General features: G+C 41.7%; 2 protein-coding genes across 3 annotated transcripts in view; one reads left to right on the plus strand and one right to left on the minus strand.

Moving 5' to 3' along the window:
• lrfn2b (leucine rich repeat and fibronectin type III domain containing 2b) overlaps positions 1 to 25,290 on the plus strand; it is a 110,325-nt gene that overhangs the window by 63,813 nt on the left and 21,222 nt on the right. The window contains exon 2 of one of the 2 annotated variants that reach the window (XM_084091608.1): positions 9,504 to 9,584. The exons of the other annotated variant lie outside the window; for it this stretch is intronic. The gene's annotated coding sequence lies outside the window, so the exon portion shown is untranslated. The remainder of the gene's footprint in view (positions 1 to 9,503; positions 9,585 to 25,290) is intronic. 2 annotated transcript variants of the gene reach the window in all.
• The window catches only part of rpf2 (ribosome production factor 2 homolog), a 223,885-nt gene that overhangs the window by 17,677 nt on the left and 180,918 nt on the right, over positions 1 to 25,290 (minus strand). The window lies entirely within an intron of this gene.

The following is a 25,290-nucleotide window of genomic DNA, read 5'->3' on the forward strand; positions in this document are numbered from 1 at the left end:
TAACCATTATTTAAGCAACATCTCTCCTCAGAACACGAGTTTGTGTGTGTGTGTGTGTGTGGGGGGGATGTATATATATATATATATGTGTGTATATATATATATATGTGTGTGTGTGTATATATATATATATGTGTGTGTGTGTATATATATATATATGTGTGTGTGTGTATATATATATATATATATATATATATATATATATATATATATATATTTATATGGATAGAGTCCACATATTTATGGAAAGTTGCATCCACACATTTTAATCTTCATATTGTGCTCCTACATCAAGCACTGGTGTTTTCTGCTGGCATTAGCCCTGTAAGAGCGAGAGAGGTGCTGTGTAACTGACGAGTGTGAGTCTCTCTCTTCTGGGACACACAGACACAGTTCCTCAGCTGATCGTAATGGACTGAGATGTGTTTATCAGTCCACACGAGCCGCTCACCACTGCGATCTAGTGTTCAGAGACTGTGAGGATTGTGGGATATTGAGCTCTGTGCGAGAGGTGTTTTCCTCTCTGTGACACACACACACACACACACACACACACACACACACACACACACACACACACACACAGAGAGAGAGAGAGCTGAGAGCTCCTCTAGGATAGATAACAGCGGAAGAGATGCTATTATTGCTGTCTGATCCAACAATAATATCAAACCACAAAGGAACTTCCAGCACAGGAAATATCTTATTGGGATTTCTCCGTCTGTGATAATAGCCGGATCAGGATAAGGAAGATTTGAGAATTTCCTTCCTGGAAAGCAGTAGATGTGAGGTTTCGTGACCTTAATCTGTGCTCGTGTTCAGCTCTCAGTCGCAGCGCTTCATCTGCATGCAGGACGCGTTCACACACACTCACACAGCACACACATCACACACTGCATGCAGGACGCGTTCACACACACTCACACAGCACACACATCACACACTGCATGCAGGACGCGTTCACACACACTCACACAGCACACACACTCACATACACACTCACACAGCACACACATCACACACACACTGCATGCAGGACGCGTTCACACACACTCACACAGCACACACATCACACACTGCATGCAGGACGCGTTCACACACACTCACAGCACACACATCACACACACACTGCATGCAGGACGCGTTCACACACACATCACACAGCACACACACTCACATACACACTCACACAGCACACACATCACACACACACTGCATGCAGGACGCGTTCACACACACTCACACAGCACACACATCACACACTGCATGCAGGACGCGTTCACACACACTCACAGCACACACATCACACACACACTGCATGCAGGACGCGTTCACACACACATCACACAGCACACACACTCACATACACACTCACACAGCACACACATCACACACAGCATGCAGGATGTGTTCACACACACTCACACACACTGTATATCACACATCTGTTCCCAGCCCTGTCTGAACCCGACGGCTCTGTCTCTATTACCGTTCAGGCTGTTGTAATTTGAGTTCATTCATTCACACTGACCCCTTCAGTAGGGTGTGATGGTGTCTGCACATCTGTAATGTTAGGCTAATTCTCTAAACACTTGTGGCTCTTTCACATGCTGTATTTCAGTATAAAGCCCTGTGTTTACCACAGTACAGCTGAAGCAGGAGCTGAGCTGTATCATATTAATAAACTCTTCCTCCATCATCAGCGCATATACTGCCCTCCACTAACACTGGTAAACATGAGCAAACACGGCTGGGAAAATAAATCTGCATTGTTTACCCTTTTGATCTTTCATTAAAAACATTCACAAAAATTCTAACCTTTCATTGATGTAAAATAATTGAAAATGGGAGAAAATTCACAATATGAAATAAAGATTTTTCTCCAGTGCATGTTGGCCACAATTATTGGCACCACTAGAAATTATTATGAGTAAAATATCTCTGAAGTATATTCCCATTCATATTTACCAGGGTGACCAGGCTCGCGGGCAGAATGCACAGACGCAAGAATTGTGTCAGAATAACGACTGAAGATGATCAAACAGCGGCTAACGCAATGTCTCGCCTCTCAGGGAACCGAGGTTACAATAGTAACTGCAGACGTTCCCTTTCGAGAGCAGTAACTCTACATTGCGTAGCAAACGCTGCGGGAACTGTATTAAATCCCGCCGTGAGAGTAGTGAAGATAAGCCCGGATAAACAGGGTCAAGCTACACCAGCCACGGAATTGACAGATAGTCAGGCAATCGCCGCACCGCTAGGAGAAAGTCAAGTCAAGTCAAGTCAAGTCAGCTTTATTTATATAGCACTTTTTACAATACAGATTGTATCAAAGCAGCTTTACATTGATAACATGAAAATAATACAACAAAGTTTGTTTCTAGAAGAAAATTGCATCATCGTCCACCTGAAGTAAGGCAGATCAATAATGTTGTTGAATATTAAATGTCCCCAACTAAGCAAGCCAAAAGCCAAGGCAACAGTGGCAAGGAACCAAAACTCTATCAGAAAGTCCCTGTTTTGAGACAGTACGTCCCTTAGTGCATCCACCAAAGCACACGTAAAGCTGGTCCGACTGACGAAAGGCGGCCGAGCGATTCACATACACATAATCTCCTCGCTCCCCTGAGAAATCTGGCCACCAGAGTGTGCTCACCGATCGATTGCCCATCATCCGGGGAATGAAACGAAGCAATAGTGGCCACATACATCTTCAGCGTGAATGGCAAACTCCTGCTATCCAGTGTGTGCTGTAGGTACCGTCGATATCTTGTCCTGGCAACATTTTGCAAAAACTCCCCATTTTAGAGCGTAAAGGCGCCTAGTAGAAGACGAGTGTGCCCAGCACTCGTGAAGGCAGAGTGTCCCGCTCATGTAAGGTCCCTGAAGCGGCCACACATGAAGGGTCCACAGCTCGGGGCTCGGGCCGTATCGTGCCGTTCGCCTGAGACAGCAGGATTTGCCCTGGGTCATTAACTCTCTCAAGTCCGCAAACCAGGGCTGGTTCGGCCAGTTCGGGGCCACGAGGATCACTGACACTCTCTCCTCCCTGATTTTGCATAACACGAAAGGCAGAATCTTCACCGGAGGGAACGCCTTTCGGCCAACGTGATGTCACAGCCTGAGGTCAGCGCATCTGTCGAGATCACGGTGCGTTGTGTCACTAGTCCCAAAGGCACTCCTGGGCTGAACATATCCGGGTTGCACCGCGGTCTCAGAGCGCTGACACAAGTGTGAGTGACCGGGATGCGCTTGTGACCTGAAGACCACGCTCGGCAACCCTCGGCAGAATGCAGAAGGCCCAGATGACACACTGAAGAACCGCCGCCATCAGCCCCAGAAGACTCTGAGATTCCCTCAGTGAAACAGGCCTGCCCGGTCTGAAACGGCGCAGAGTCGATGAAATGGTCTCTATGCGCTCTTGAGAGAGGTGGGCTCGAGTCGAAACACACGCCCAGATATGTTATAGTCTGACTCGGAATAAACTCGCTCTTCTGCACATTCACACGCAGTGCCAGCGTATCCAGATGGCGAAGCAGCGTTTCCACGTGACTGATTAGCACATCCCTTAAGTGAGCTAAAATCAGCCAATCGTCCAGATAATTCAAAATGTGCATTCCGCTCGTCCTGAGGGGAGAAAGCGCCGCGTCCACACACTTGGAAACGGTGCGGGGTCTTCTGAAGTCATGTGATGCTTGGTGTGAGGAGCAGACCCAGGTTACACAATGGTATTGTGTAATGGTAGCCTGTGTCTAAAGTCATCAGTGAATAATAATGCATGTTTCATTTGGTTTCCACAAGTAATCACATGTCCTCAGACGACATGGAAACAGCGCTACAAGAGTAAATAATGACAGATTTTCGTTTTGAGTGAAGCATTGCTTTAATGCGGCCTAATCTGCTTGTGCTGAGGCAAATTGCCACAGATTTTCCACTTTCAGGCTTGTCTCATGTGAGGTCATTTCTCTTAAGAGCGCGAGTACCACTGACTGAACAGATGTCAAGTAGAGGTTGTGATGTTGAGGTTTTGAGATGTATGTTTGAGAAATAACATGTCTGCAGTGATGGCTAACAACATTTATAAATGCAGTTACTGGGACAAGCACAACAGAGCTGAGATGAGGAGCTCAGAGAGGAGGACGGCCATCACAGCATCGAGGACATGAGTTTGAGATAAGAAAACATTTTAAAACCGTTTTCAGGAATGGTCTGATCTGATGATCTGTGTGAGATTTGGTGAAGATTGGACAAACTGTTCTAGGAGTTGGAAAGTAGGATTATCTATCATTGGATTCTGTAGGACTCAAGGAATAGAAAGAGGTGATATTTATGGTCATCATCACACAAATTGTACTAAAGATATAAGCCTATTTGTGTAGTTTGTCTTTTTGACCACTAGGTGGTGTCGACCCAAAGCTTCATAAGTAGCTTCACAGTTCAAATACACTTATACAGTTTCATGGCAGTACCTGAATGTATTTGTGGTTCACAACAATAGTAATTCTCCAGTGAAACTCCTCAGGTTTCCTCAGGCTGTGACACAAGTTTTGACAGCAAATCATTGCAAAGTTACAGCCTCAAATTCGTTGAATCATTATTTAAGGCTTGGTCTCTCTAAAAAGCTTTTAACATGCATATATATATTGTCAGTGGTCTCACAATGATATATGGCAATTTGGGTGAAGGACGATGCAAAGTCTAGGATGAGATTGAATAATGAGGTTTTACTACAGGAATACAGGACTTTAAACTGTTCAGACTACAGGACTTTAAGCATCTTCAGATCGCTGTGCTGTTTAGACTTCAGGACTTTAAACTGTTCAAACTACAGGACTTTAATGTCTTCAGTTCACTGTGCTGTTCAGACTTCAGGACTTTAAACTGTTCAGACTACAGGACTTTAATGTCTTCAGTTCACTGTGCTGTTCAGACTTCAGGACTTTAAACTGTTCAAACTACAAGACTTTAAATGTCTTCAGATCGCTGTGCTGTTCAGACTACAGGACTTTAAACTGTTCAGACTACAGGACTTTAAGCATCTTCAGATCGCTGTGCTGTTCAGACTACAGGACTTTAATGTCTTCAGATCACTGTGCTGTTCAGCCTACAGGACTTCAAACTGTTCAGACTACAGGACTTTAAACTCTTCAGATTGCTGTGCTGGTCAGACTACAAGACTTTAAACTGTTCAGACTACAGGACTTTAAACTGTTCAGACTACAGGACTTTAATGTCTTCAGATCACTGTGCTGTTCAGACTACAGGACTTTAAACTCTTCAGACTACAGGACTTTAAATGTCTTCAGATCGCTGTGCAGTTCAGACTACAGGACTTTAAACTCTTCAGATCACTGTGCTGTTCAGACTACAGGACTTTAAACTCTTCAGATCACTGTGCTGTTCAGACTACAGGACTTTAAACTCTTCAGATCACTGTGCTGTTCAGACTACAGGACTTTCATCTCTTTAGATCACTGTGCTGTTCAGACTACAGGACTTTAATGTCTTCAGATTGCTGTGCTGGTCAGACTACATGACTTTAAACATCTGCAGATCGCTGTGCTGTTCAGACTACAGGACTCGCTGTCTGTAATCTGTGTCTGGATGTTGTTGTGGTGTTCACACTGCGTGACACTGCATATATGATCTGCAACAGAATTTCAGAGATACAGTACCTGCAGTGTCCTGTAGATGGAGACATCACTTCTGTTCTAGCAGGAATAAACTTCTGCAGAACAAGACAGGGGCCTTGCAAAACAGTAACGGGTAACCGCTAACCGCATCACAAATGTACTGGAGTAAAGACATATACTTATTCAGAAATGTATTCAAGTAGAGAGTAAAGGCTGCTAATATCTTTGATACTCAAACTACAAAGTAGCCAGACAGAAATACAGTAATAACATTTACTGCAGTACTTTTCACCACTGGTCAGTGAATCAGACTGAAAGCGGGAGAAGAAACAGACGGCTGCTCATTCACTTCACGTCTCTGATCTGAAAGCTCAGCAAATGACTGTGTAGTGTCTTGTTTGATTTGCCATGTTTATTGAACTGACAGAAACAGGAATTCAAGGAAATTCAATCCACTCAAGAGATGAATTTCATTAGTCCAACACACTAATAAATAATCACATCTTTACTTCAGATGAATTATACGTATTTATTCCCTGATACAACTACAGTTTCATCAACTGATTTTCCACCAAAAATAAATATTAACAATATTTGAACCTATTGACTATTTAATATATTGAGTATATTAGAAATGAATTGTTCTTCCACCATGCTCCTTAAAATGAAAGTAATTTAATAAATATAATTAAATTAATTCAGTGTTATTTGAAAAACGACATGATTTTAATAACCAGTGTTTCTAGAAATCCTCTATGTCATGTATATGATCGTAATATGAGTCTTTCATACTGAAACATGACACAGTTTGATGAATTTCTGACTTCCTTCAGTCTCAGTTCTGCATCTTGTTTGCGTCTCAGTTCATATGCAGGGATTGTGAAATGTATTTTATTATAATCAGTTCTGCAGCACAGTCACATTGTTCTCTGGGATCATGATGACGGCAGGAACATCTGAAAGGTTTAAAGTGCCACAGAAACTAGTTTCCGGTTCCTGATGAATGCTCAGTAATATATTCCCTGAAGGGTTTAGCCAGTGTCTCCTTTCACCCGGTTCTCTCCGTTTCTCTCTCCTCTTCTGTAAGAGTGGATGAGTTGTGTGTGAGGACATACAGAGCAGGGTCTCACTTATAAAACTGTGTGTAGGATCCTCACTAAAAGTGTACGTGCGCCCGAAAGCCAAAAATGGTGTACGGCAAAAAATATTCAGACTTATAAAACCGTTCGTACGCCAGAACCTGCACAGAAATCCCTTTATAAATCCCAGTCAGCGGAAGATTGTGCGCACATGCGTCTCCACCCCGAAATAACCATATATGGAGCTTACAAAGCCTCGTTTTACTATGCAGATCCTCATCTGCACATCATTTGCATATGATTATTCATCCATGTGGTAACATGTTTAACGGTACAAGACATTAGGAAAATATGAAATACGGATGTGCCGTCACATTACATTGCTTCAAGTGATAGGCTTGATGAGTGAAATTATATTTGTATTATATTTCTGTGTATAATTTTCTAAAAAGTGTCCAAAAAGACATTTAACTCCAGCTCACCATCGGTAGCGCCAAACTGCTCCATCTCCAAAACGTTCGTACGCATGGGTCTGAATTAGCGTGCATGTGCGCAAATTTTCCCGTCAAGTTTATTTTTATAAATTACAACTTATGCATCAGAAGTGGCGTACGCATCTTTCAGGGCCTGTTTTGTGCGTATGCAATGGTTATAAATGAGGCCCCAGGTGTGTGTGGCGACTGAAGCTTTCTCAGGAGCTGAAGGCATGGACCCCAGTAAACATGCATTAAACATGATCAGCAGTCCATGTCTCCGAGGGCAGAAACAGCATATGAAGCTTGTATTTTCCAACCTGGATGCACCTGGTGCTGCTTACCCTGTTTACACATGGAAATCCCTGAAATCAAATTGATTCTAGAACAATGAACCCCTGTGTGCTCGGCATTAATCACAGCAAATCCCCCTCATAACACACACAGACTGAATGATAACACTGTCGGGCGCTCGACCAGCCACAGCTGGACTGAGCTGAAGCTTCAACACTTCTCTCTCTCTCTGGTTTATCCTGATCCAGAACCTGTACATCAGCTCGGATACAGCAGGTCTGTACCAGAGACTGTAAATAAATATGGGCGTAGTGTGCGTGACGTCACCGTACTGTTTCTAAAGAGCATTTTTGAAGCCCAAAGTGGGCGGAGCCGGCTGTCGCCATCTTGGCAGCGCGTCAATCCCGGATAACATATAAATGGGCAAAGAGGCGGATTGACATCAGCGGCAATCCAACTGTCACTCAAGTGGCCATGCCCTTAATTATGCAGAACTTTAAGGCTTAATATAATTTAAACAGATGAGTTATAAAAACATTCATCCCCCCTCACAGTCGTCATGAAGGGCAAAATTAGCTTTATAGACCAAAACCACTTTTTGCACCAGGCTGTTAACACATTTCTTTCTGCTATAAAGTTGGGCATTTTAACATGGGGGTTTATGGGATTGACTCTCTTTTGGAGCCTGTCTGGAGTGGCCAGTCGATGAACTGCAGTTTAAGTCACTTCCTTGTTGGTTTCAAGAGAGAGACAGGCAGTTTGCCGCTTGGTCTGTACAGGCTTATTTACACACTTCGTTTACATTGACTGATTGGAAATGAGTGGAGCTGGTTTTCTTCAGACCCGCAGAAACTCTGTCCTCAACAGGTCAAAAAGTACACTTTAACATACTTTTAAATATCAATACTTGATATTGGAGGGGACATAAAAGCAGTACCCCCCTCCCTCAAAAAAAACTTTTTCCCACAGTTTTATGTCCCGAACACCAGAACTGTGAACTCTGCGTCTGCGGATGGACTTGGGGTTTAATGTGGTGCTTGTGAAGACTGAGCAGGGATTTACAGACTCTGTCCAGCCTCAGGCCAGAGACTCCCACTGCTCATCTCCTTCACTCATCATTATTGCCAGTCTTCTTTATCTTTCATTACTCCACATTCACATTCAGTCCCATCTAACCCAACGCTGCAGCTTCCCAGAACCCACTGCAGCAAACACACATCCCCAGTCCCGCAGCACAGGCTGATTCTGTGAGGACTGGCTGATTCACACTGAGGTGTTAGTGATGATGATGATGACATGTTGTCCAGTCGGGCCATCCTGAGGTTTGATGAAATGACCAGCATCAGCAGGCTTGAGTTTATCTTATCATTAAATTCTGTCCCAGGTTGTAGAAGTATTAAATATTCTTCTTATAATGAAGTACATGAATTGTATAAAAAGTAATTTCTTTAAGGCTCACTGAAGTGCCTTGGAACGTGCAGCTTTTTTTGATGCGTTAACATAATTTCCACTGAAACTGGAAGCTAAGGCAGAGGCGGGACATTGAATGGCCCCTCCCCCTTTTCAAATAGCGAAAAACGTTTAGTTTCCCTCACAGACTGACAGCACCATGGCAGTGAATCCGAGCGCTGATGATACACTGGATTCAGTTGTAGAGATGTGAATAAATTCTAGCCATTTAATTCATTGGAAACCGTAATAAAACTGAAGCGTTTGAGCAGCTGAACACACATCTCCAGCCCATATAGCTCTGTGATGTGTCAACGCCAGTCGCTTTGGCCAGGTGGTGTTTATAGCAGAGGGGGCAGAGTTTAGGTTCTAGAGAGCATTTGATTGGACAGAAGATGTGATGAGAAGCTGAAGTCCGCAGTGATGTCATAAAAAAATGTGATCCATTTTAGCGGAAGTGAGAGACTTTAAGTTTTGAATGCATATCTCCTAAATGCAAATTTTATCATTCTTTTGGAACACACCAGCTTATGAGAGAACATGAGAACGCTCACCTGATGCTCTCCTCTCCTCAGGTGTGTCATCATCATCTTCAGCTGGAGACGGGAGGATCCTGAGATGGACTGACTCTATGTCTGAGCAGCGGCTCCATACAGGTAACAGCATCATTCCTGACGTCTCTGCTGACTCTCACTGACAAAGTACAGTTAGTGGTGTAACAATATATCGTGTCACAATATATATCACAATATATCACAATACAAAAATGCAACATGTATCATGGATGGTTCACCCAAAATAAAAATTACTGTGAGGAACAAATGCAAATTTACAGAGTTTTAGTGTCAGTACAACATTAAATTAAACTACTATATATAATGTTGAATGTAATATATAATAATGCAATGGGGGAATATTTGTGGGTTCTGATAATTCCAAATGTCCGATGTTACCAGTAAAAAGTGGCCTACATTATTTAAATATATCTAGTCAGAGTGAAAGCATGGTCGTGTAAAATAATTCTGTATTTTCAGCTTCAGATTATTAATATTTTTATTCTGATGTCTCTATTGTCCTATGCATTGGGTTTCCAGCACTTTGTCCAAGACTATTCATTTACCCCACAATGTAATACCAAATTTTATATTTTAATCAACTACATTTTTGTTGACCTTTTATCATGTCTTGGAGTATAATAATATTGTATTGTGAGTTCAGTATCATGGTATGTATCGAATTATGACATGAGGGGATCGTTACACCCCTGTGTACAGTGTTAAAAAAAGTAGAATATGTCAGTCATTCCCTCTTAGCAGCCACTGATCCTGAAACCTTACATAACTTCTGCTATATATTAGAGTCATTCAACTGTGAATATCTGTGACACACAGCAGTTCTGCTTCAGGCCAGATCTCTCATGTCTCCTGCAGAAATGATGGCCAAATGTCTAATAAATCATATAAAAACAGTGCACTTTTATCCTGAATGCTTTTGAACCTTCAGATCTCTGGTGTTCAGCCCAGATCCCACCACACACTAACTTCTGTGCAGAGCTGATAAACACTTCCTGCAGAATTTATATCTGCACACCAGGAATTAATGGAATATGAAAATATGAATATATTGTATATGAAATCATGATCATCAACGTTTGTGGCAGATGGCGTGTCAAACATTGTACAGTGATGATGACAGCCAATAGGAGTATGTGCTTTAGACACACATACGTGCAGCTTGTGTTTGTGTTATTCATCTATACATCATGGGTGTTATTTGAGCTGGAGGAACAGGATTCATCCCACAAAATAATCTTTCTTTTGGGACCACTCTAGTGTTGGACTTTACATGAAAAAGCAGCAGACAGTTTATCTGTGGCTTGTTCTGGAGGGAAACTGCTTACCGCAGGACTCCTGTCAGGATCAGTGTTATTTTTAGAGCGGCAGCTTTGTTTGGGAAGTGTTTCCCAGCGGGATTATCTGCCCTGTCGGAGGCTTTCGAGTACCTCGCTGTTTTAATCTCTCAGTGTGACTGTAAGTGATAATAGATTATGATGGCAGAGCTGATCCCGCAGTGACCACAGCTCAACCTTAATCCGGCATCCTTACGGATCGCTTCAGTCCAATCTAGAGGGATGAGCGGAGCGGCTCCTCACTCCTCTCAGAAGATCATTTATGGTCAGCACTGGACCGGCCATCTTTGGCTTCTCTCACTTTGATCCTCTGGGAAATTTCATCAGCGGGATGCAGAACTGATCCGTTCAGTATTAAAGTGCTGTCGCTTCCTTCCCAGAGAAATTGCCAATTGATTCTGCTTTCAGAAGAGGAGCTTTTAGTGTGACGTCCAGAACGAGAGAGATTGAAGTGGATTAGTTTCTTTTCTGACCTCTGTGTCCAAAAAGGCGTCCGCTATGAAAGCATCTCTCCCTCGGTGTGGATGTGAAATATTCATGCACTGATAACTCATTTACAATGCAGATTTATTACATACTCTAGGGATTAGGTTGATCAGGGACCTCCCGTTCTGGAGGAAAAGCTTTCAAAACTCAACAATATAAGCAAGCAATATACATAGTACATCTTTGGTATATTTTTCAGCCTCTATTCCCTTTTCCCTGAGATGAATGGGAACGCTAACGGACAGAGGTCTCCAGGTCTCATATTGTACATCAAACTCTTATTTGATAAGTAATCTAGTGTTGAGGGTTTGTTAAGTAATCTAGTGTTTTGCGGGTTTGATGAGTAATCTAGTGTTGAGGGTTTGATAAGTAATCTAGTGTTGAGGGTTTGATAAGTAATCTAGTGTTGAGGATTTGTTAAGTAGGCAAGGCAAGGCAAGTTCATTTATATAGCACATTTCATACACAATGGCAATTCAAAGTGCTTTACATAGAAGAAATTAAAATAATAACAAGAAATAAGAATAATTAAAAGAGTTAGGAAGAATAAAAAATAAAATACAGTACAGTACAAACAGTCGGACGAGCATTGGCACAGTGCTCATTCATTAAATGCATAGCTAAACAGATGTGTTTTGAGTCTGGATTTGAAAGTGACTACAGTAGGAGCACATCTGATCTCCTCTGGAAGCTGGTTCCAGCTGCGGCTGGCATAATAGCTAAAAGCGGACTCGCCATGCTTAGAGTGAACCCTTGGTATTTCTAGCTGATATGATCCTAGTGATCTGAGTGATCTGTTGGGTTTATATTCAGTGAGCATATCTGCAATGTATTGAGGTCCTAGGCCATTAAATGATTTATATACCAGTGATAATACTTTAAAATCAATCCTAAATTTAACTGGGAGCCAATGTAAAGACCTGAGGACTGGTGTGATATGTTCATATTTTCTGGTTCTGCTGAGAATCCTGGCGGCAGCGTTCTGTATGAGCTGCAACTGTCTTATGGTCTTTTTGGGAAGGCCAGTGAGGAGTCCATTACAATAATCCACCCTGCTGGTGATGAAAGCATGCACAAGTTTCTCTAAGTCTTGTCTGGAAACAAAGCATCTAATTCTTGCAATATTTTTCAGATGATAGTATGCTGATTTAGTTATTGCTTTGACATGACTACTGAAACTAAGGTCTGACTCTAGTGTCACACCAAGATTCCTGACTTGATTTTTAGTTGTTTGAGCCCTAGAGTGAAGGTATGCGTTCACCTTGAGAACTTCATCTTTGTTTCCAAACGCAATGACTTCAGTTTTGTCTTTGTTTAACTGAAGAAAGTTTTGACACATCCAACTGTTGACTTCATCAATGCATTGGCACAGGGAGTCAATGGGGCTGTAATCGTTAGGCGAAAGGGCTAAGTAAATCTGTGTGTCGTCTGCATAGCTGTGGTAAGCAATTTGGTTCTTTCTCATTATTTGGCTCATTGGGAGCATATACAGGTTGAACAGGAGTGGCGCAAGAATTGAGCCTTGAGGGACTCCACATGTCATGGATGTCCACTCAGACTTATGATCTCCTATACTCACATAATAACCTCTCCCATCTAAGTATGACCTGAACCATTTTAGGACTATCCCAGAAAGCCCCACCCAGTTTTCCAGCCTGTCAAGAAGTATGTTATGATCGACAGTGTCAAATGCAGCACTGAGGTCGAGTAGTACGAGCACTGATAATTTGCCTGAATCAGTATTTAAGCGAATATCGTTTATTATCTTTATGAGCGCTGTCTCTATGCTGTGGTGCGGTCGGAAACCAGATTGAAAATTGTCAAAGTATCCATTCGAGCATAAGAATTTGTTCAGCTGATTGAAGACAACTTTTTCAATGATCTTGCCTATGAAAGGAAGATTTGAGATCGGTCTATAGTTGCTTAATATGGTCTTATCCAGATTGTTCTTTTTCAGGAGGGGCTTGACAACTGCAGTTTTCAGGGAGTTTGGAAAACTCCCAGAGAGAAGTGAGGCATTTACCACTTCTAGAAGATCTGCTTCTAAACTGTTTAACACACTTTTGAAAAATGATGTGGGAAGTGTGTCAAGAGCGCAGGTTGATGTTTTAAGTACATTATGTACGGTTTCTTCCAAAATTTTGCCATCAATTTCTTTGAAATCAGACATAGTAACTACTTTCTCAGGTGGTTTGATGATCTGTCTGACCCCAGTGCAACTCAAGGATGTGCTGATCACCTTTCTGATATTATTGATTTTCTCAGAGAAGAAAGAAGCAAACTCACTGCACTTGTTGTCTGAGAGCATTTCACTGGGAATCTGGCTTGGGGGGTTTGTCAGTCTCTCTACAGTAGCAAAAAGAGTGCGTGTGTTGTTTAAATTGCTGTTTATAATATTTGAGAAGAAAGTCTGTGAAAAGCATGGATGCTGTCTTTGTAGATGTTATAATGGACTACAAGTTTTGTCTTCCGCCACATGCGCTCTGCTTTTCTGCATTGTCTTTTCATATTTTGCACTGCTGTTGAGTTTCTCCAAGGTGCTTTTTGTCTGCCACTCTTCTTCCTGACTTTAACAGGAGCAATATCATCAATTACACTTTTAACTTTTGAGTTAAAAGAATCAAGGAGAAAATCAACAGAGTCAGCAGATATACTTGGTGTTAAGGATATAGCCTTCATAAATAGTACACTAGTGTTCTCATTTATGCATCTCTTCTTAACAGACACAGATCTAGCTTCAGTGGCAGGAGAGATCAATATATCAAAGAAAATACAGAAATGATCAGACAGTGCTACATCCTTAATAACAATCGATGAAATGTTTAGACCCTTACTGATAAGTAAATCTAGAGTGTGTCCACGATTGTGTGTGGGTCCATGTACATGCTGAGTCAGATCAAAAGTTTTTAAAACAGTTTTGATATCTTTCGCCATATTATTCTCTGCACTATCTATGTGGATGTTACAATCTCCAGCAATGGCAAAACAGTCAAACTCTGATGTAATTGTTGATAACAGTTCTGTAAAGTCCTCAGCAAAGGCTGGAGAGTATTTTGGAGGCCTGTAAATAATGATAAGTAAAATGCGTGGAGCACCTTTTAACACAATACCCAGATATTCGAAAGAAGGGTAATTCCCAAATGATATTTGTCTTCTAGCCAGGTTTCATTCAGAAGCATAAAATCCAGGTTGTTTGTGGTTAAGTCGTTGACAAGAAGTGATTTATTTTTAAGTGAGCGGATGTTAAAGAGTCTTACTTTTCCCCACAGCAATATTAGTTTGACGTGTAATAGGCTCCAGATTAGTTAGGTTTGCTGTACGACTATTGAAGGCCTTAGACTTTCTATCTTGTAAAAGAACAGCAATAGAGAAAGATACAGGCACACTGGGTTCCAGTTTGTTCTGTAAACATTTGAGAAAGTTACTGTTATCAAAATGGGGACCCGACACATATCACTGAGAGCTGGTATCAGTTGTTTTCGGTTCACCTCGAGCTGATGGAGGAGGGTGTGGGCCCTGGCGTTGTGGCAGAGGCCGAAGAGCTCTCACAGGAGGAGGGGGAGGGTGAGCTGGGCCCGCAGGCTTGGGTGCAGGCTTTGCTGCAGGCTTTGATGCGGGTGGTAAAGGTGCCTGTCTTTTTTTGGTTGTGATCTGGGGGCTTGCAGCAAAAGAGTGGGATAGTCTGGTTCCAGCATACACCAGTTCTTCCATTTTCTGTGAGAAGCACAGAAGTGGAGTTGCTGGAGAGAGAGATAACGTGTCTGGTGAAAGGGGCTGTTGCTCTGGTGTTATCGGAGGCTGTGATATGCTGTCCTGGCTTCCCTGGCTGTTTTCCAGGAAGTCGTCCTTGGGTGCTGAATCTTGGAGCAGTTCTGATATGTCACAGTCTGTCTGTGGTGAGCTCTGTGGGCAGGGCTCAGCTGAGATTGTGTCCGTGAGCAGAGGTTGTTGTGGCGGAGTGGTGTTATCATGTCCATTTTGCTGTAGTGAAGTCCCGTGGTCATTCATACTGTGTCCAGGTGTGTGTGTGCCGTTCATATTGAGTTGATTGGCACACACTGCAGAAGGATGATTGAGGGAGAAGTAGATATTGTCCTTTAACACTCTTGAACCAAGTTTGTTTGGGTGATGGCCATCCCGATGAAAAAGTTGTCTCTGACTCCAGAAAAGATTGAAATTGTCAATGAAGTTTACTCCTTTTATATTGCAGGTTTTTTGCAGCCATGTATTAAGCCCAAGTAACCGTGAAAACCTGTTTGTTCCTCTTGCTGGGAGAGGTCCACTGATGAATGTTTGAACTTTCAGTCTTTCAAGTGTTTCAAAAAGTTCATGGAAATCCTTCTTAAGGAGTTCTGACTGCTCTTTATGAATATCATTCTTCCCCACATGAATGATGAGTCGATTTGCAGTCTTATGTTTCATCAGAATGTTCTGAAGTTCCCTGTTTACATCAGAAGTTGTTGCTTGTGGAAGGCAGCACGTAGCTGTATCCCTGCCGCTAATGTTTCTGATTATGGAGTCCCCCACTATCAGAGTCCTGGGCTCGGCAGCGCTCTGAGCTGAGTGCCGCTGTCTGCTCGACCTTGAGCGCCAGTTAGCATCAGTGTTAGCCACTGGCCCATTCAGTCTGTGTTCGATCACATTCATCACATTTGGGGATTCCTCATTTACATTCATTAGCACTTCAAATCTGTTCTCAAGATGTATAGGCGGTGGTTGGAGACCAGTGTTTCCAATCCTTGTCAGAGCTGTATCTGGGGTAGAGGATGCTACTGCGGCAATATGTGGTGCTCGTGACACTCTGATGTCTCGAGTGCCTTTGGGTCTCCCTCCCTGTTTGTGCCATCGATTAGTAAGTCGATCGGCTTGTTTCTCTACCTGTCGAGGAGCACTAGTTTCATGAGACTCACCGATATGCTGAGGGTGTCCATGACGAAGCTCATGTGCTCCGTCTGGTTTGGTGGTCCCGTAAGTAACTTTGTTTCAAGAACTGCAATCCTTTGTAAAAGTCTGTGGCAGTTAGTGCAGCAAGAAGATTCCAGAGGAGGCATTTTCTCTTATCCTTGAGGCAGTTGTGTTTTCCTTTCCTGGAATGTAAGCTGGTCGGGTAAAAGAATTCTCAGTTTTTGTAGAAATCCAAACTTTGTCGTATGAGCACTGTGCTGATTTGCTGAAGTTAAAATTAGGTGATAAAAGGGAATAAAATAAAGGAAATAAAATATAAAAAAAATAGGAGATAAAATGTAAAAGCAATAGAGCAAAGCGCGGAGCAGTAGGCAAGAGCGTCCGAACAGTAGCTAAGCAGGAAGTACAAGACACTAAGTAATCTAGTGTTTTGCGGGTTTGATGAGTGATCTAGTGTTTTGCGGGTTTGATGAGTGATCTAGTGTTGAGGGTTTGATGAGTGATCTAGTGTTGAGGGTTCGATGAGTGATCTAGTGTTGAGGGTTCGATGAGTGATCTAGTGTTGAGGGTTCGATGAGTGATCTAGTGTTGAGGGTTCGATGAGTGATCTAGTGTTGAGGGTTCGATGAGTGATCTAGTGTTGAGGGTTCGATGAGTGATCTAGTGTTGAGGGTTCGTTTAGTGATCTAGTGTTGAGGGTTCGTTTAGTGATCTAGTGTTGAGGGTTCGTTTAGTAATCCAGTGTTGAGGGTTCGATGAGTAATCCAGTGTTGAGGGTTCGATGAGTAATCCAGTGTTGAGGGTTCGATGAGTAATCTAGTGTTGAGGGTTCGATGAGTAATCCAGTGTTGAGGGTTCGATGAGTAATCCAGTGTTGAGGGTTCGATGAGTAATCCAGTGTTGAGGGTTCGATGAGTAATCCAGTGTTGAGGGTTCGATGAGTAATCCAGTGTTGAGGGTTCGATGAGTAATCCAGTGTTGAGGGTTTGATGAGTAATCCAGTGTTGAGGGTTTGATGAGTAATCCAATGTGTAGGGTTCGTTTAGTAATCTAGTGTTGAGGGTTTGAGTAATCTAGTGTTGAGGGTTTGATGAGTAATCTAGTGTTGAGGGTTCGATGAGTAATCCAGTGTTGAGGGTTCGATGAGTAATCTAGTGTTGAGGGTTTGATGAGTAATCCAGTGTTGAGGGTTCGATGAGTAATCCAGTGTTGAGGGTTCGATGAGTAATCCAGTGTTGAGGGTTCGATGAGTAATCCAGTGTTGAGGGTTTGATGAGTAATCCAGTGTTGAGGGTTTGATGAGTAATCCAGTGTTGAGGGTTTGATGAGTAATCTAGTGTTGAGGGTTTGATGAGTAATCCAGTGTTGAGGGTTTGATGAGTAATCCAGTGTTGAGGGTTCGATGAGTAATCCAGTGTTGAGGGTTCGATGAGTAATCCAGTGTTGAGGGTTCGATGAGTAATCCAGTGTTGAGGGTTCGATGAGTAATCCAGTGTTGAGGGTTCGATGAGTAATCCAGTGTTGAGGGTTTGATGAGTAATCTAGTGTTGAGGGTTTGATGAGTAATCCAGTGTTGAGGGTTTGATGAGTAATCCAATGTGTAGGGTTCGTTTAGTAATCTAGTGTTGAGGGTTTGAGTAATCTAGTGTTGAGGGTTTGATGAGTAATCTAGTGTTGAGGGTTTGATGAGTAATCTATGGATGGTTTGTTCCCTTTTAAGAGGAGCGGGGGGAGAAATGGTGGTGTAGCTCAGCACACAAAAATGATCTAATATTAGAGTAAAAGCAAGGCCACTGAGAGTATTTTCTCCTCTTAGCAACGGCTCTGCTCATAATAATGGAGCACATGTTCGTCAGTCTATTGATAGTTCATTAACACTCTTCAGCGTGCTTTGTTTGCTCTGCCTACGCCTGTTCAGCTTTCTGTAGGTGGAAGCACAAACTCAAGCTCAGCTGCTCTGTTTTCTTTCCCTGCTTGTGATCCTCGGCTCATAACATCATAACAAATTACTAATTTATGTGCAAAAATCATTGATGCACAAATACACAAATGATTATTTTCATTGTGACACTCGCTGAAACACTCAGTTTTAGTACTGCATCTCCGTTAAAAAGTGACCACATTATGCCTATTTCCAAGTTTACAATTTCAATTTTGGGGTCTGCTAGAATACATTTACATGACATACAATACTCTTTTCACCCTCAGTCTGAAACGCTCTGTTTTATTTTATTGTCTCTTTAAATCCTGCCTTTCCAGAAAAGCCCAGTGTGCTCTGATTGGTCCAAGGGACCAAAAATAAAAATCATATTCTAATAATTGAATAATGTTACTGACATCCTGTTCCTCTGTATGAGAGATCTGTAAAGTTCAGGAGAAAGACTCCCGAGGACACGAGTCCAGTAATTCTGCAAATGGAACAGCGCGTTCTTGAAAGCGTCACTCAGCTCTCTCTGCTACTCCGTTTATCTCTGTATGTATAATTTAGGCAACAATAAAATGAAATATGTTATAAAACACCACTCTGCCTCTTTTCATTTTCATTTAAAGAAATCTTAAACATTGTAGCCACACAAATGTGTTTCAGGCAACGCGTATTGATTATATTCACTGCATGTAACGTTAGCCTATTTATAACAACATGAAATATAAAACACAACCCTGTCTCTTTTCGTTTAAATTTTAAAAATATTTAACTTATTAATATGGTTCAGGCAGTATGTGCATTTGTACTCTAATCATCTTCACTGTAATAAAAATGACAAAACTCAACCCTGTCTCTTTTTGTTAAATTTCAGTTTTATTAATAATAGCCATTATAAAAGTATAAGTAAAAAGTACAAGAAGCTATACAATAAGAAATAAAGCAAACAATTCAGTCAAACATACAAAGTCAGCGCTCTTATGTTACAACGGTAAAGTTAAATAGCCTAAATATAAAGTTATGAAACTTCACTTAGTCCTCAGCCAAAACAATTGGCCAGAAAACAAATTATAGATTCACGAGACCAAAGATCGCCCGTTAGAAATACACAAGATGAATTATATCTCATGTTTAACCACTTCAGAGACGTAAGAGTCGGCGTCAAATGTCAGAACGACTAGCCGAGGAAAGGCTGTTCCAGGCGGGGTACAACCTGGGGATCAACCTGGATAAAATTTTCATAAATCTTTATAAATAAACCACAGATATGAGTTTTAAACAACTACATTCTCGCCTGAAAAACTCTTAAAACTACATTTTGTGACACAATAACAGTAGTTTTGTATTTCAACTGTATATTGTTGTTATTGTATAAAATTTGGTGCCTCTTATGTTGTCATTCCCCTTATAGCACACGCAAGTGACGAATCTGACAATTCTCTGTCAACCAATCAACGTCCTGCAGTGAGTCTAGCTCCACCCTTTAGTACCAGGTACCAAAATGCCGAACCGTACCGTACCACTTTTTCGGTACCCTTCCGTTGGGGTTCCTAGCACAGTGGTACGGTACGGTTCGGCATTTTGGTACCATTCACAACTCTCGACAGTGGAAACGGAAATAATTGCGTATCGTACTGTATTGTACTGTACCGTACCGTTCCGCTCAGTGGAAATGAGCAATTACTGTCACTGACACTAATCACATTACATAATGAATATTGGTGTTTCCACAAGCCCTGTGAGAACCTGGTGGGCTATAAAGCTGCTCACTGAAGTGGGACGGGACTTTCTGTTTCCCAACATTAAAGGTGCTGTATGGGATTTCAGACATTCTGCTGGTGGAGACGTTGTTCTGAAGAGATAGAGTTTAAAGGGGCTTATCCTACACTCTTGGAGCATATAATCCCACTTATCATGTTAGTCAAGGTTTCTGTGTGTGGCCTCATGAAAGGGTTATTTCACTGAAAGTGAAGAAGGTAGCGAGAGAGAGAGAGAGAGAGAGAGAAGTGGCACATGTTTTCTACTTATGCACCTGAATCTGCTGATTGTTGCCTGGCAAACAGTTACTAAAGGTCAGGTGTTACTGCTATGATGATGATGATGATGACGATGTAGCTGACGCGGTGTGTTTCTATTAGCTTATCCAGTATACAGTGCTGGATTGCGTTGTTAATGTGAAAAATGGCATGAAAACCCTCTCTTTTTAAAGCTGAAATGCAGTAACATCAGTGGACAGTACAGACCAATCAATTAATAGTTTACTCGTGACGTCACACCCATAAAGGAACACACACCTGCAGGGCAAAACAAGGCTTTCCTCCACTGCCGCCTGTCCAGGTTCACCAGGTTTGTACTAAGTACTAATGTAGACAGTGATATTACAAGAAAAATTCAGTATACACCTTATTGATGATGTATAATATATGCAGGCAAGCGATGAATCCTAAATATAAACGCAATGTACAGCTTCTCGTAAAGTGCTTTTCCATATAAAACCATTATAAAGAAAACACTTAACCATTGAGCGTGTTGTGTTCATATTCTGGGCTCGTCTGCTCGCCTGGATGTAGTCTGCATCATCAATAACCTGTATACTGCATTTGATTGCATAATATCACTGTTTTAGTACATTAAGGCAATTCAAGTGTTTTTCACAGTAAGTGTTTTTGGATGGATATCCTGCTGTTTTTACTGATTGAAATACTGCAACAGGTGCTGTATTTGGATCATATATTAGTTTTTCTACTTTTGAGATGTGATGTAAATATCCGTGGTTTGAAACAGATTGGCAGGCCTGTGCAGCAGTTCTACAGATGTTTTGCCGTCCAGTTCCCTTTCGTGGTCACTACGAGTTACATCGTGACAAAGAATGGGGTTTCGCTTAGAAAGCCTCTCATCTTCGAGAAATAAAATGAGCCAAACACTTTCGCGATTGGTGCCGCCATGTGCATGGTTCCCCCTCTGGACGACCCCCACATGTGTATTTCCACTGTAAGCCTCTCTGAGCATGTGTCTTTCCCTTGGCAAGCCACCTTGCCACCCCTGGGGTTGAAATATTCCACCTGCGGCTGGACACCCCAGTGATACTCCATATGCAGCCCCCTCCCGGGTCATATGTGTATTCTGTAAGTCCCCCGCTTTCGGGCTGGCACTGATTGCATATTTCCACTGAGATATGCTTCCCAGTGTACCTTGGTATTCCTGTGTTAAGTAGGAGTCCTTCGTCCGTGCCAGTCTCACGACAGGGATCTCAGACTTACGCAGGGCACTGGAAGACAGCCGAGGTGGCGTGATTAGACTGGGAATCCCATTCGTCATCACGATGTAACTCATAGTGACCACGAAAGAGAACGTCTCGGTTACGTATATAACCCTCGTTCCCTGAGTAGCATCTCTCTGCCACTTCCGCTGTACCGCTGGAATGCCAGAGTTCAGTCTCGGCTTCTCAGCAAAGAAACATATCTGCATGTTGCCAGCGTACTTCCTTATATAAGGTGGAGTTACGCATTGCAAATTCAGCAGACCAATGACATTTCTTTGCCATTGGCTCGTTTTATATCTCGAAGGTGGGAGGCTTTCTAAGCTAAACCCCATTCGTCATCACGACATAACGTCTCCGTTCCCTACTCAGGGAATGAGGGTTACATACGTAACGGAGACGTTCTCCACTCCAGTCACATGACTGAAAACTGTCAATACTATGTTACTTAACATTAACTGAAAACTAAAGTGAAAATACTTTTTAGTTCATGATACTTAATGAATTAACTAATGTTACTGTTTCTTTCGTCTACTTATTCCATGTTTTGAGAAATCTAGTTCTTAATTGTTAGTGCATTTCATGTTTTATATATGTTAGTAAATTAATTAGATTACTAAACTTAAATAATATAAATATTTTCATACTATGTGCAGGAGCATTAATTAGCTTTCCTGTAGCTCAAACAGTAGAGCGTTGGCGCTAGCAACGCCAAGGTCATGGGTTCGATTCCCAGGGAAAGCAAGAACTGACATAATGTGAAATGTGTACCTTGAATACAATGTAAGTCGCTTTGGATAAAAGCGTCTGCCAAATGCATAAATGTAATTAAGTCTGAACAAGGAGCTTTTAATCAGTCAGAAGTGGCCATGCATGTATTTAGTCATGGGCCTCCTCATAGTACTCCTTAGAGCTGTTAAATGAGGCTGCTGTTATGCATTGAGATGCATTGACATGGGGAAGTCCTGTCGAATCTCTACACCTGCATTGGGGACGCGTTGGAATAAAAGTCTAAATTCAATCCGGCTAAAAATATCCGGATACGAACATGTTAATTCCAGATATACTGTAAAGGGTTATACTGATCTGATCAAGATCGTCCTGGGCCCATCACACATAACCGGGATCTTTTTGCACATTATATTTCAGTCTCCAATAGGCATCCGAATAAAGGAATTTTAAGCAAATCCAGAAACGCTCATTTTAAAGTCTCTCTCTCTCTTTAGTGCAGTAGGATGATACTCTATGTGAGCGCTCCAAATTAAGTCAGGCGTCTCAATTACCTGCACTGTGGACTTAATGTGACCCACACTAAACCTATAAAGTATAGATGCAACTGGAGCTCTTTTGGCCTACTGAACTCATTTATTTATTTAGCAGACACTTCAATCTAAAGCAACTTACACTGTGCTTAGAGGGATAATCCTTGCAGAACCTGCGAAAATGTTAACAATTTTAACAAAAAAAGAGGGATCATAAAAAGTGCATGTTATTAATATTTGTATTAATACTGTAAAGCACATTGGACAATGTAAATTTTATTTAATAGTGCTATATAAATAAATTGCCATTGCCATTGCCATTGACTGTTTCTATGTTTTGTGATGGTTGTTCTTGAGTCCCTTGTTTGTCTTGAGCAGTTAAACTGTCTGCTGTTCTTCAGCAAAATCCTCCAGCTCCTGCACATTCATTGGTTTTCCAACATTTTCTGCATATTTGAACCCTTTCCAGCAGTGACTGTATGATTTTGAAATCGATTTTTTCACACTGAGGACAGTTGTGGGACTCAAACACAACTATTACAGTAGCTGAAAACATCCACTGATGCTCAACATGGAAATACGATGCATTAAGGGTTGGGGGAATAAATGATTTCTTGAGGTGTTTGTGTATTAAACTTGCTTTGCATGTCACATGAACAAAACAGACAATTCAACCATTATTCACAGTTAAGCTATTTCTATAGCAATGAATTGTTGCCCATGGTCATGGCCAGACACCAATCAGTCTGTTTTTCTCTTTCTTTCTTCTGTTTTCTCTTCTTTCTTTTGCTAAGCATGCGATTGTGCAGTTTGCACTATTGACCGCAATTAGGACCAGCCCATTAACTGAAGTATCAAGCATCCTCAATTTTTCAGACTTTAATTAGGGAAAATCCTCTGTGACTCTCTGTCATGGTCTGAAGGTGATGAGGCCTTGCACGGACAAATGTCTCACCTAAAGCCAAGCATGTTAATGAGCTTGCTGGGGAATAAAATGTGTAATAAGCCTCAAGTGAAGTAAAAATCCATAATGATAATGTTAGATAGCTTCACACTGGTTCCCCAGAAGTCATTGCCCCGGACCACCCATCAATGTCACAGTCCTAGCAGAGGCAGATACTCATGACCTCCTAACCCTACAGCCACACGGAGTGTATGAAACACACTGCATGCACAGCAATTCACATATAAACATTGATAAGTGAATATAAAAAGAAGCTCAACCATACCAGCTTGACGCTCGAGAACAAACCTCATTGGTTCTTGCTGAAACTCAAACGTGCTTGAGTTTCCGTTTACCATAACCGAAGTGTGCACTGATATGTGTTTGTATGTCAATAAAAGTCTAAATGCAATCTGTACATCATATAAAGCGATCGAGACTATTCAGAAAATGTGACTAAACCACTTGATTCATATGTACTAGTTTTACGATCTCTTAATAAACTTTTTGTAGTATCAAAGTGGTCGTTGCGTGGACTGTTAATGGAGGGACAGAAATCTCTCAGATTTCTTTAAAAATGTCTTCATTTGTTTTCCGAAGATGAACAAAAGTCTTACAGCTTTGGTACGACATAAGGGTGAGTAATTGATGACAGAATACATTTTTTTGATTGAACTAACCCTTTAATTGACCTTGTTTGCAGTCAGAGACTAAAGCCTCAATATTTTTTTAGGTAAAGCCCCAGGTTTTCTTACCATACCATCTTTCAATATTACGTCTGTTTATTTTTGCTGCAAAAAAAATATAACAAATTCAAACCGTTTGACTGTTTGTAACATATTAAAGGGGGGTTGAAATGCTCATTTTCACTCAATCTCCTGTTAATCTTTAGTACCTATAGAGTAGTATTGCATCCTTCATATCTCCAAAAAGTCTTTAGTTGTATTATATTTATAAAAGAAAGATAGGCTGTACCGAGTCTTTCTGGAAAAAACCGAGCGGCTGGAGGCGTGCCGTGTGGGCGAAGCTAAAGCTGTGCTGACGCGCCGAGCTAACAACACACAGAGACATTTGAAGCAGTTTTACTCACCGCCTGCGACCGCGAACCTTTATCATTGTGACTGCTCCATCCTTAAGCATTAGACGATTTGCAAATCCGTCGATCTGGGCATTGTTTATAAAACAATCATCGTCGAAATGCAGGGAACCAAAAACACACTTCTTTGGTGACATTGACTTCCCAAATTAAGCCGAGCAGAGCGCTTTGATGGCGTACTGCTTTCGCTCTCTTGCTCTGGTGTACGAGTGTGCGCGCGCCCGCGGGTTTCCGGGAGAAATGCCCTTAGGACCCATATAAGGAAATTCCGCCCCATCTGACGTCACGCAGACCCATACTCGAAAAAAACTTTCCGAAACTTGTGACAAACCGGAAGGACAATTTTTGCCACAGAAATACTCTTTCAAACGTACAATTTAATTTTTGAAACTTTGTCCATGTTTAGCATGGGAATCCAACTCTTTAACAGTGTAAAAAACTCAGTATGCATGAAATAGCATTTCACCCCCCTTTAAGTTATTCTGCAACTGAAAGCTTATTTAAATGGTTGTTAAATGTTACATACTCTGAACACACAAAATTGAAGAGTTAAGATGACTTTCTGATGCTTCACTCAT

This window comes from Abramis brama (assembly GCF_963993115.1).
Source record: "Abramis brama genome assembly, chromosome: 18".
Taxonomy (NCBI): domain Eukaryota; kingdom Metazoa; phylum Chordata; class Actinopteri; order Cypriniformes; family Leuciscidae; genus Abramis; species Abramis brama.